This window comes from Lactuca virosa, chromosome 7 (assembly GCF_052849685.1).
Source record: "Lactuca virosa cultivar CGN04683 chromosome 7, Lactuca_virosa_CGN04683_v6, whole genome shotgun sequence".
NCBI lineage: Eukaryota > Viridiplantae > Streptophyta > Magnoliopsida > Asterales > Asteraceae > Lactuca > Lactuca virosa.
The window spans coordinates 233,339,983-233,353,132 of NC_136432.1; positions in this window are offsets into that span (position 1 = coordinate 233,339,983).

Sequence of the window (13,150 nt, forward strand, 5' to 3'; positions counted from 1 at the left end):
ATATCCAAGAGATCTTTGATTCAACCAATCAAGATTTAGATATATCAAAATTCTGTGTTAAGGATCTGACGTCATGAGACCGTGATGAAAGTGAAACCCAACTTCATATCTTAATAAGTAATTGACGGGGAACTATGTTCCAGATTTGATGAAACATTTGTTTCAGTACCAATTTTCGAAACTCAAAATCATATTCTACTCTTATGTGTGATTTTGATCAAACTGTCGAAACCCACGATGTTTGTTACCCAACAGGATCCATAACAAATTTTTTCATGAATATAATTTTCGTATGAGTTTCATGTGCTTTCCACGTTACTATCAACATATTTCAAAGCATACTTGTCACTGACTACACTGGTCAAACAAGTAATTTCTGTTACAATTACTCACCTTATGTTTAGGATGATATGTAACGAAATTCTAAACCTCCCAATAAGCCTAACAAAAGAAGCCCTTCGATACTTCTCTACAAGTATTCGATTGTAATTCACGAGAACATACACAAGCAGTTGATTATCTCTCCTGATAATTAATGAAGTAAACTTTGCACGGGGTTTCTCTGCTTTTGTGTCGAATTTTTTTTTTGACATCACAGATCCAAATTTTCGTTAATTTGTTTCTTATCTTTTCTTTGGCACACAACACACACGAAATCCTTGAGGTTCTGAGTACTACAAACTCAGGCTGATGATTTCAACAGTCTAGCATATGACTTCATCTCTAAACCCAAAGACGAAAGAGCTTAACCTCCATCCGAAGGTTGCTGACGGTTACTATTCCTTGAGGTGACGCGAATAGACTGTCTGAGGCGACGTTTCCTGGTTTCAAGGCGATGTGACAGTTACTTTTTGATGCATGGCAACTTTATTGGCAGACTGGTGCGACTTTTAAGGTGCCACGTCAGATCTCAATCAATTCCTATCCCGCGTTCAGTTCAAAATAATGGTTACATATAAAAAGGGCATTTACGGATTCTTTATCTTTTTACGCTCACAAAAGAACTCAAATACCCAAATTCTCTCTGTACTTCAAAGCTTCTAAACCCTAATCATGGCTGGTGTTGATTCTACTTCTCGCACAACTGAAGACATCACTTCTCAACCAATCATGAAGATTCAAAGCACCAATTATCAAGTGGAAGGGGATGTGTCTCTGTATCCTGAAGAATTGAAGATGTTAATTGTTGCATTAAAGAGTTCTGTTCTTTCCAAGGCGATGTTCAACTCATTCGCAGTTCCTCTCTCATGGCTTTCTCAGGCAGGATCCACTGCTACTTATAGCAAAGCAATGGATATGATCACCTTTCAACTGGTGAATGACAATAAAATCCGTTTGTCCAAGAATATCTTTTGTCAGATTCTGGATATTCCCAATTCTCCAATTGTTACTGATCTTACATCTGCATAAGTTATTCATATGTTTAATGAGATGGGTCATCAGCCTCCACTCACAAAGATTAGTGATTTCAAGAAGTCAGCCCTGCCAACTGTTTGGAATTTTTCTTCGATGATTGACAGGTCGAAGTGTTGGCTTAGACAAAGGATGCATGGAGGTTTATGCGATGGTGGCAGGATTGTACTATGATCTCTCTGTCGACTACTCTACACAACTATGGAAGGAATTCCAAAAGAGTGTCGAAAACACGAATGTGGTTCAAGGCATTTCTTATGCTAGGTATTGGAGCTTAATCCTTGGTTATTTCTATGATAAAGAAGGAATTGTTGTCCCTGCTGGTGAAGAAAAGGCTGAGTTTCTGAAGTATCACTTCCCAAAGGAAGTTTCGGATGATATGGAGGTATTCACAAACATTGCTCGGATTCCTGATGCAATGTTAAAAAGGGTTGAGCCAACAAATTCGGTGTTGATTGAATACTTGAAAACTGTCAATCCAGATGTTGAGACTGGAAACTATTGTCGAAAGAAGAAGCTGGTCCTTCCAAGAAGTCTAAACGTTCTAAAAAGGATGCAAAAGCTACACCAGAGAAGCAACTGCACGAATCAAAGAAGTCTACTGAGAAGATTGTGCACGAATCTACGAAGTCTCCAAAGAATCCTGAGACGACTGAAGTGAATGTTTCGACTGTTGTCATCAAACTGGTGGAACCTGTGGATGATACTGTAGTGGCAGAGAAAATTCCTTCAAAATCTGGTGTTTTTCGACGATTGAAGAAAAGGGCTAGGGGTTCACGAAAATCTTCTGATGGTGTGTTAATATCTTCTCCTTCTAATGTTATTAAACTACAACTCTCTCATGAAGGAGTTATTTTTCGAGAAGTTCCAACTCCAGTTTCGCCTCTGTCCAAGAAACATAGAGCTGAAGATGTGGCCAAACACATTTCCAAGAAGAAGAAACGGCAACGCAAGTTGGTTATCCAAGAGGAGTCTTCCGAAAAAGAAGTAGTTCCTGACACACCAGAACCAATTGTTTCTCAAAGTGTATCTACTCCTGAGCATACTATTGTCAAAACACCCGAAGTCTCGTTAACTGAATCAAATACTGAGGAGGTTCGAACTTCAGGCATTTCTATACACGTATCTGATACGGAAGTAAATGTCAACATGGGTGAGGGAGAGTCGAACAAAGAAGTTGAGGCTACTACTCAAGGTATTCCTGTATCTTCAATGGCAGATACTTTCGTGTCCTTACCTCCTTTTATTATACCAAATACAATAAGTTCTCCAACCTTTGAACACATACTTCATCAACCCTTTACAACTCTTTTTCCATCTCAATCCACTGATTCACCCAAGATTGATTCGCCTGTTAAAACTTCACCTGTTGTTGAAACGGATACTGACAATGAAGGTTTTGGAGGCACATTTGAAGATTTACAGTTTGATGATGAAGAAGATCACTTTCCTGATCGTATGTTGATGACAATGAAACAATTCAAAATTCTCAACAAGAAATTGACTTCTATTCTTCAATCTCAAGCAGATTTGGGTAGTAATTTGTCTGTCTCTAATATGGAAGTTGATAGTATGTTGAAAACTTTCGAAGCCAAGATGGTGAGTAAAGTCTCTGGAATGATCCGAGATTCAGAGATTCGACTCTTGGAGAAGATTGATCACAATGATCAGAATGACGAATTAAGGGTGAATTCTCTAATTTCGATGTTTAAAGGGGAGGTGAAAGAATTCAAGAATGTGGTGAAGGAACGACATGTGTTATTCGTTCAGGATGTCAAGAAAGTTAGGGAAGATGTAAATTTGCAAATTCAAGAGCTTCGACAGGATATGCAAAAGGAAATCTCAATTGTGCAAAGGGATTATGCTTCGATTAATCAGAAAATTGACATTATTTGTGATGTTGTTGCCAAATATGTCAAATTGTACGAAGATTTGAGTCCTCAACTTACTCAAATGTCGACATCGGAAACTCAGAGCTTTGTGGAAGTGTTCAAACTGCTAAAGGAGCTCAAATATTTAACTGATCAATCAGTTTCATCTCCGTTGATTACTCCAAACTTTTTATCTCAAAAGTTCGTTCAATTTGAAGCTATTTTACACAAACATCTTGCTCCTCTTTCTCACATTTCTAGCCTTCTTCCAACAAATGCCCTGCCTGTTTTCATAGGGGTGCAAGGGGGAGAAAAGGGGGTTGGTAGTACGAAGGCTAGTGGTGAAAATTTGCATGCAGATGCAAAGGTTGTTGGAAAACTGTTTTCTTCGAAGATTCCAATAACAAAACCAATTTTGTCAACTGCTGAGCCAGTTATTTTGACTGTTGTGACAAGAATGCCAATTTCTACGAAGCCAATTTGAAGACCAATTTCCAAAGGATTTGTGATTGGGGAAGGTAGCAGCAGTTCGAAGCATAAGGAAAGTGTTGATAATTCCTCTGTAAAAGATAAAGGCAAAATTGTTATAATCGAAAAGTCAAAGGAAGAAAAGAAAGCTGAAGCAGAGGCTGAGGTTGAAAAGCTCCGAATTGTACAAAGCATTATGCGACTTCGTGCAAATGATCTACCTGGGATGAACAAGGGTGATCCTTCAAAGCATTACAATTATGAAACAATAGAGTCGAAAGTTGCATATAATCATATGTATGCTTTCGAAAAGAAGCCAAAGAGAAGCTATGCTGTTCTCAACACTGATATGAGTCAATTGGATTTTCCCATCAATGAGATGATGTCCATCATGGCTCAGTACAAAATTAATGAGAAATTTGACAATGATGATGAGTACACTTACATGAAGATCAGATTTCATGCTGTACTTGGAAAACTTCCAGAGGAGATTTGGTCATTGGTGAAGATAAAGAAGGTGATAAGCATAAAGCGAGATGTATTTTTCGAAAATATGATGTAGAATCTTCGCTTTATTGTTTCGAGGGCAAATGGGCAAATGTGTGATTTCTCTGTAGCTGATTTTCCCTTAATGAACTTGTATGATCTAATACAAGTTGCTTTGTTGCTGAAGGATAAAGACGCTTCATATCTTCGAGAAACTGATCCTGAAGTTTTTCGACTTGGGTTGGCTCACATCAAGATTTTCAATGACAACTATTATGAGTGTTTAGCACTTACTGATGTTGAGTTAGCTAAAGCAAAGGGATTGACTGTAACAGTGCCAATGGAACTTCCTTTAACTCAACTTGAGTTGAAGAAGTACGCAGACGGAGAAATATGTTTGAAGCCATTTGGTATGGTATTTACTGGGAAAGGCAAAAATGGGAAGGCGAAGAGATTCTTGTTTCAAGCTTCCGAAGTGGAAAGATATACAACATCCCAATATACGAATTTCATTGTTCGTATGAATAGCTGCAAGAAGAATAACGAAGGAGATAAGAAGGAACTGAAGAAGATAATCTCATTGTACACTGAGATTCAAAGAGTTATGTTGTATGTTATACAGATACTCTTGAACTGACTAAGGTCGACAGGATTACAAAGGGGGAGATTGTTAGGGTCGAATTATGTTGTAATATGTCGAAGTTTGTTTTACCCTTCGTATGTTTTGTAAAGTTTATTTACTAAGGTGTATTTCGTACGAAGCTGAATTGTCAATGCCTTAGTATTTTTTTGTATGCTTTCACTGTTCCTATAAATATGGAACTTTACTAGAGTTAGATAAGAGTCCTTTACAGAACCTGTCTATTTTCTCTATAAAAGTTGAAAGCATAAATGAGCAGAAACCAGATCTTATTTACTTCGTGTGTTCAATCTGCATTCGTTTAACTCTGATTTCGATTAATACTTGATTCCACGATTCTTCAGTTTGGACTTGGAGTTTTAGTTGGGCGATATGGTCCTCCTGAAAGTGTCACCCTGGAAGGGTGTTATCAGATTTCGGAAGCGGGGCAAGCTTGGTCCCCGATTCATTGGTCCATTTAGGGTTTTGGCCCGGGTGGGTCGGGTTGCGTATCGGCTTGATCTTCCAGCAGAGCTTAGCCAGATCCACAGCACGTTCCATGGTTCTCAGTTGCGGAAGTGCATAGCCGTGATACCTCTTGAGGACATACAGGTTGACGATATCCTGAACTACATCGAGAGACCAGTGGCGGTTTTAGATCGCAAGACAAAGGAGCTGAGGAAGAAGAAAGTAGAGTTAGTAAAGGTGCAGTGGCAGCACCGTAAGGGCTCGTAGTGGACGTGGGAGCCCGAGGAGGAGATGAGGGAGCATTACCCAGAGTTGTTTTTCAGAGGCAGCAGACTTCGAGGACGAAGTCTAAGACAAGTGGGGGAGAATTGTAACACCCGATTCCTGGAACGTATTTAAATTCAAGAACTTCATGTATTTCCTCTGGTACTCGACGAGTTGGTGGCCCAACTCGTCGAGTAGAGTCGTGATTCACGGGAAGTTTAAGTGGCCTACTCGACGAGTCGGGAGACCGAGTCGGCGAGTAGGTGCTGTTTGAGTAAAACCCTAAATTTGAGGGTTTGCACCCTATTTAAACAACTTATCTCAGCCTCCATCGTCCCTATTACTCCCATAAAGCATTATCTCGAAACCCTAGCCGTTATTAGTGTGTTTTTGAGCCTTGAGGTGTTACTTTGGGTATTTGAAGTTTGAAAAGAAGGAGGAGGCTTGTGAGATCAAGGGGGAAGGAGGAAGATCCAAAGCTTTGGGCAGATTTCCAGCTTTTTGGAGGTATAAAGCTGAACCTTATCTATTCTTTGTGTAGATCTTGATTTTTGGTCCATTTTCCTCCAAATTCTAAGCCCTAGTGAGGATGTACTCGGGATTTAGTTTAAGGAATGAGTTTGTGCTTCAGATGCAGGGCTAATGAGGGTTTTTATAGCATAAAGGTGCCCACCTTGTTGCCATAAAGACCCCAAGCATCTTGTAGACCACCTTTTATGGCTTTTTGAGCCAAGGACCTCATGCATGTGCACCGAGTTAGGAACTTTATGTGTAAAATGGACATTAGGATGCCAGATCTATGATTTTGGTATGTTAAGGTCCATTTAAATCAACTGTATAGTAATGAACAAGGACGGAATCGGCGAGTCGTTCTTGGGACTCGGCGAGCCAGGGTGTAATGACCACCAAATCCTTTCTGTTGATGGACCAGGTGATAGTGTGGAAGGTCCCTCAGTTGCTTAGTCCCTTAGGGGACCTGGGAATCATGGGACTCGATGAGTGGTTGAGCAAACTCGGCGAGTCCAAGGCAATCTCCCAACCTTTGAAGACGGACTCAACGAGTTGTTTATACAACTCGGCGAGTCACAGACTTATCACACTCATATGATGAAGATGGACTCGACGAGTTCAAGGACGAACTCGGCGAGCCATATGAAGATGGTCCCGATGTTATGATTGCAGGAGAACTCGTCGAGTTCTTGCTAGATTCGTCGAGTAGAGTCGGGGTTGGGAACAAATGAAAGAGTAGGGACTCGACGAGTTGGTGAACCAACTCGGCGAGTCAGGTCAACTGGGTGTTGAATTTGACCAGGATGTTGACTTTAGCCATTTTACCCTAAGAGTAATTATCAGTTTTGACTAAGTACCTTTATTGGAAATTATAGTCGGAGAGTCGTCGAAGCAGCAAACAGAGATTTCTCACCCAGAGTTGCAGCAGTCAGTCACACGAGGTGAGTTTCCTTCCAGTAGGAACGGTCTACGGCCAGAATGTCGGCCCGTTTAGATGATAGTAGTTCCGGACTTCGGTCCGATGCCGGGGTGGTCCCGAGAAGTAGTTATGTATGCTTGATGTCTTCGTGATTCATGCATGTTTATGTTATGTGTATATGTTCCGGACTCCGGTCCGATACCGGGCTAGCCCAATGCAGTATATGTGCTTATGTTATATGTTCATGCTTATGTTATGTTCAGTTTATTCCGGACTTCGGTCCGATGCCGGGCGGGGCCCAATTTATGCCAGACTCCGGTCCGATGCCGGGCGGGGCCCGATGCAGTGGGCAAGGCCCAGTGTTTGTTATATGTGTTATTGTATGGTATGTGGTAATTTGGGGGAGCTCACTAAGCTTCGTGCTTACAGTTTCAGTTTTGGTTTCAGGTACTTCAGCTAGCAAGGGAAAGGGCTCGGGATGATGGCATGACACACACCTAAATTTTCTTAGCCTGGGAGTTTACTCTGATGTTTTATATGAGATTGTGTTATGATGACATATTTTATGAGATTTTGATATACATGTTTTATGATCTAATACTATGGCGATGATATTCATATTTGTTAAATGATTTTGAAAACGAAATTTTTGGGTTGTATTTTTGGTTTGTATTTTTGGGATGCTTCACATTGAGTTGTATCCTTTAGTTCTTATTTGAGTTAAGTGCTTACGGGTTTAAGTCACTCAAGAATACAAGAAGGAACTAACATTCGAAGTGCCTTATGTTGATGGTGAATACTTGTAGAAAAAATCATACAATTTGATTTTTCTAGCTTCATCAACACCCTAAAACCAAGTGGTTTCAAAGGCTCCAAAGGTTGTCATTTATGTTTGTTTTGAATATCATTCTAACCTCTATAAATGAATCCTAGATGGTTTGGTTTTGTTATAAACTCAATAATAAACTTGTTATTTTTAAAGCTTCTGTTGCCGGTTTTTATGAAAAACTAACTTATACTTTGTATCAAAACCCATCAGTGGTATCAGATCCATCTTTTATATGTTAGAATGATTTTTTTTTTTATGTTTGATAATCTTTTGTTTTTGGAAAGCAAGAATGGATTTGTTTTGGTTAAGAAATGTCCATATTTCTCTTCTTTGGTAACTTGTTGTTTAAAATTGTTTATTTTTATATATAGCCATTTTTCATGCATTTTGGTTATATAAAAGTTGAGTTAGAAAAAACAAAGAGTTGTTTGGTGTTATATTTGACATGTTGTTGTGTATAAACAAGCCATTTGGACCTTTGTGTTTTGTTTGGTTGATATTTATTTATTAATAAGATATAATAGATAAATATGTATTTTTTTTCATTTGTTTAGTTGTTGTAATAAATTAGTTAGAGTAGTTTAATTTTTTTTAAATGTAACAAGGTGAAGAAAATGACCATTTTGAAGTTGACTTAACCACTTGACACCATAATCCCAACCATAAGCTTCTACTCTTGGTTTTGGGCTTAATTATAGTCTTAATTGTTTAAGTGCTACATCCTTTACAACATGAAGACTTGAAGTTCTTTTGCAAGAAAGAGTTGTCTTAGAAAGTGGGAGCTTGAATACCTTTTGAAGTGTCTCTTAAGGCCTTTAGGAAATACTTAATAATTCTTGTGATGACATACAAAAATTATTACTAGATATGGCTTGGTTTATACACATTTTAATGTATGCATGTGATGTTTATTTTATGTTGTTGTATGTTGTGTTTTATGTATGAAAATAGTTTTTTCATGCCAAATATCATTTTAACATAATATAATATCACTTATACTTTGAGTAAAAAATATTTAAATGATAACATAAGACCTTTATAAATGAATATTTATTAAAACGTTTTTAACGGTTACCGGTTAAAAATCGATTTCTTGTTCAAAATAGTTTTATTGTAAAACTTATAAATAGCCAATATTTGAAATGGTTTAAAAGATGTTTAAACATTATATAAACTCAATGTATTTATAATAAATAAGGAGTTTTTATTAAATAGACTAAAATCGGTTTGTAGCATTATAACGACAAATAATAAAACTAGTGATTATTTTTTATGTCGAAACTTAATATAGGATATTAGTTTTTTAAACATAACGCAACATGTTGATATTATGTTTTATACATGCCAAATGACATTTAAAACGTAAGTATCATCATCCAAGTTTTGGTTTATCAAAATATGACTTTTCATAAGATGTATAAAATTGAGTTTATAAAATAAAATGAGTTTATTCTACAGATTCATAAAGTCATAAGATATTAATTGTTAACAGGGGATTTAAAATAATGATTTTAGAACTCATCCAAAACTCAAAGTCATAAGAATAAAATGAAATATTATTAAAGACTATTACCGGTTCTTAAACCGCTCTACAACTAAACTTTAAAATATCAGATTTTAGTTTATAATTGATCGCGGTTATTGGTAAATAAACTGAAGTTTTATTTGGTACCAAAAGAAACATATAAGAACTGATATGATTTTTACAAAAGGATACATGAATTGTTGCATACATGCAGTATTTACGAGACCATGTTTTTTATAACTATATTTGTAAAACACACACACACAAACACACACACACACACATATATATATATATATATATATATATATATATATATATATATATATATATATAACCTTTTTCTTAAAAATGAAAGTCATTGCCACCCTTTTGAAAAACACATGGGCATCATTTGTATGGTCTTAGTGGGAGATGGGTCACCTAACTACTACGATTGTCTTATGATGTTCGGGGTAGTTTTGTAGTTTTTAGTGACGAAAGGTTCACTTTGGCACAACTTAGTTGCAATACTACAAGTTGTTTCAAGTAGGAAGACTTGATCAGAATCTTGTATGATAATGGTCACCTAAGCATGAGAGGTCAGTGGCATAGATGAGATTAAACACACCAAGATAAGAAATAGTTGTTTGGGATCTCATTATCTAGGTATTACATAATTTATGCAATTGGTAATCGCTACCTACCGAGTTTGATTAAGTCGATGGGATAAAGGGTCAGCTACCATTTACTTGTTTTGTTACTTGGATCCTAGACTTTAGTACATTAATGTTTTAGAAAAAATGAAATGTAATAATTTTTAAAGACTTAGTATTGAAAATACTAAATGAAACTTTTTTAAATTCTGTATATAACTGCTAATATTCGTACGCCTTGTAAAACCTTTCTCTTGTTGTGTTTTAAGTGATAGTAACATTTGATGGTTATAATTTCTATAACTAGTGTAATACCTTGAGGTTCTTCCTTAAGGATAAATAGAAATTATATATACTGAAAGATATATAATTTATATATATCCTTAAGGAAGAACCTCAAGGTATTATACTAGTTGTAGAAATTATAACCATCAAATGTTATTATCTCTTGAAACACAACAAGAGAAAGGTTTTACAGTGCGTAGAAGTATTAGTAGTTATATACATAATTTACCAAAGTTTCATTTAGTCTTTTCAATATTAATTCTTTAAAAATTAATACATTTCTATTTATCCTTAAGGAAGAACCTCAAGGTAGTCTGATCATGATGTTGTGAGGAAAGTATTATTGTGATGATATTGATGTGTCTCACATCATACTGGAGTAATTAACCTTGACTTGCAGAAAGTCTTGGATAATTATGAAACATATCAGATGTCTCATCAAGTAAAGCAAATATTCAATCAGTGTAGAATGTGCTTCCAACATGATCAACCATTGAATAGAGGAAGTCTAAGAGATTTTGTACTCTAATAGACCTACAATTCAGTTAAGGAAATACATCATAAACCCAAAAATGAAGAAAGAACCAAAATTATTAGTGTTGTTTCTATTGTGAAAGAAACTAGACACTAAAAGAGAAACTGCTTCTCTAATCTCATCGAGCTGAGGAAGTCTGACATGAACAAGACTTCATATATCTATATGATAGAACTAATTATCTTTTCATCATTCACTTGAGTATGGCATACTTCAAATGACACTAATAATGGATATTATGTGTTGATCATCGGAAGAAATAATCAACGAATTATAGACAAATGGTATTTCATGTTAAAGATAAAACAAGTGTTGTTATATTTATTTGAACAATAGATGTTTTGTACCTATTCTTACAGGGATATGTAACAGTTGTGACTTATGAATTAATCTATATTTGTTTATTGTTTAATGGTTGTTGACATTCATGTTCTGAAACCATGTATTATGTGTTAAGAAAATTTTCTCATAATTTTATTTGTGAAGTAAATCTATAATCTTTCATTAAATTGATAGTTCTGATCATAACACCTAAATAATTCAAATGATATTTGATTGAATCTTATCTATGTAGCAGTCATAATGACTATGTAAATGTGAAACACATATACCAACTTCAAAAGGATGGAATTTTTAAATGCAAATGAGCTTAATTAATTTGATATATGTGAATCCTATTTATATGGGTGGATGATTCTCAAGTGATGTATGTAATCTTTTCAATCCATGAATAGATTTGGTGACACATACTTAGTAAATTTAACTGAAGAGTTTTATTCGTTATTGTTGAAACTTTGATATGCTCAAATTGTTTAATAGTGAAGATTGAAATACTACTTAATGAGACCATCATTAACCTTTACTTCTGATAAAGAAAATGAGTTTTGTAAACCAAGTCTTCTTGGAACATCTTAGGAGTTGTGGAATCGATTCAAAACTCATTCCGTCAAAAACACTCACTCGTCATTATTATGGTTCTTGTGGCATAGGATCACCTGGTCACTTGTATCTGTCTTATGATGTTCGAGGTAGCCCTCATATTCTCTAGTGGGATAGGGTTACCTGGCCACTGGTTGAATATCGATAGTAAAAGCTTTTGAAGAGGATAAAACATAGATCTTCCAATACGTTATATGATGTTTTTAACGAACTATTTACTTTATAAAATTTTGGAGTTATGCTCACTACAACAAATAAATATTGAATATATATATATATATATATATATATATATATATATATATATATATATATATATATATTTCCAACCAAACAATTAGATTAAATACTTTCATTAGACTAAGGATGTAATGATATATCCTTATCTAAATGGTATGGAGTTATGAAGCTTGTGTTAGATAATAATCTTAACTCACTCTTGGTATCTACTAACTGCATTCGTATGACTTATCCTAATTGATTATTTAGGATGAAGTTTCTACTAATCCCACTAATTGTCATTCTAGAAGAAAAATACTTAGAAAGTTATTTTTCTAAGTGGGACCAATATGGAACTTTAAGAACTAAAGAACCATATGCTAAATGCATCATAGTTTAGAATTAGCAAGTTTTCAACAATTGTTGAACCTGTTCAATAGTTAATCTGAAACTAATGAAACACATAGAGATGCATTCATGTATGATTATCAAGTATGGGATTGATTAATATTCCTCGATATATTACGAATATAAAGAGTAAGTGAGTTTTCAGAGGAGAAAACATACATAAATGAAAATCTTTTCAAATTTAAGATAACATCTTGAAGTAAGAATCTTCTTTCTTACAAGATAATTACATAGCGTGATTTAATTATAAATCAAGATGAATCGTTTGTTTTCTACAAAGCTAGTGGGAGAGCAGTAACATTTCTAGTCTTATATGTGATCGCCATACTAATTTTAGGATTAAAGATCTATATAGATGGATCATGGTAACTTAAAAGATTAAGTAAAATTGCATTGATGTTCAAGGATCTTAAGGAGATTAAGATATAAGAATCTGAGAGATTTTATATTGTCAATACCACATGACATGATTTTGAGTATCCCTCAAAATCCCAGGGCAATGTTTTCAACTAGATAATATGATTGTATTCCATATGATGTTGCAATTGGATTAATCATATCTGCCATGTTATACATGTAGGACAGATAATTCGTATGCTTAGAGCATGTCGGATGATACCAATATTGATAGGAACCCATTTTTGTACGAACGGTGGATGCGGAAGAAAAATATTTCGAGATTTATCGGGTATAAAATATAAACATATGAAGAACATATGATGAGTAATGCTTAGAAAAGAGAAGAGAAGAGAGATAC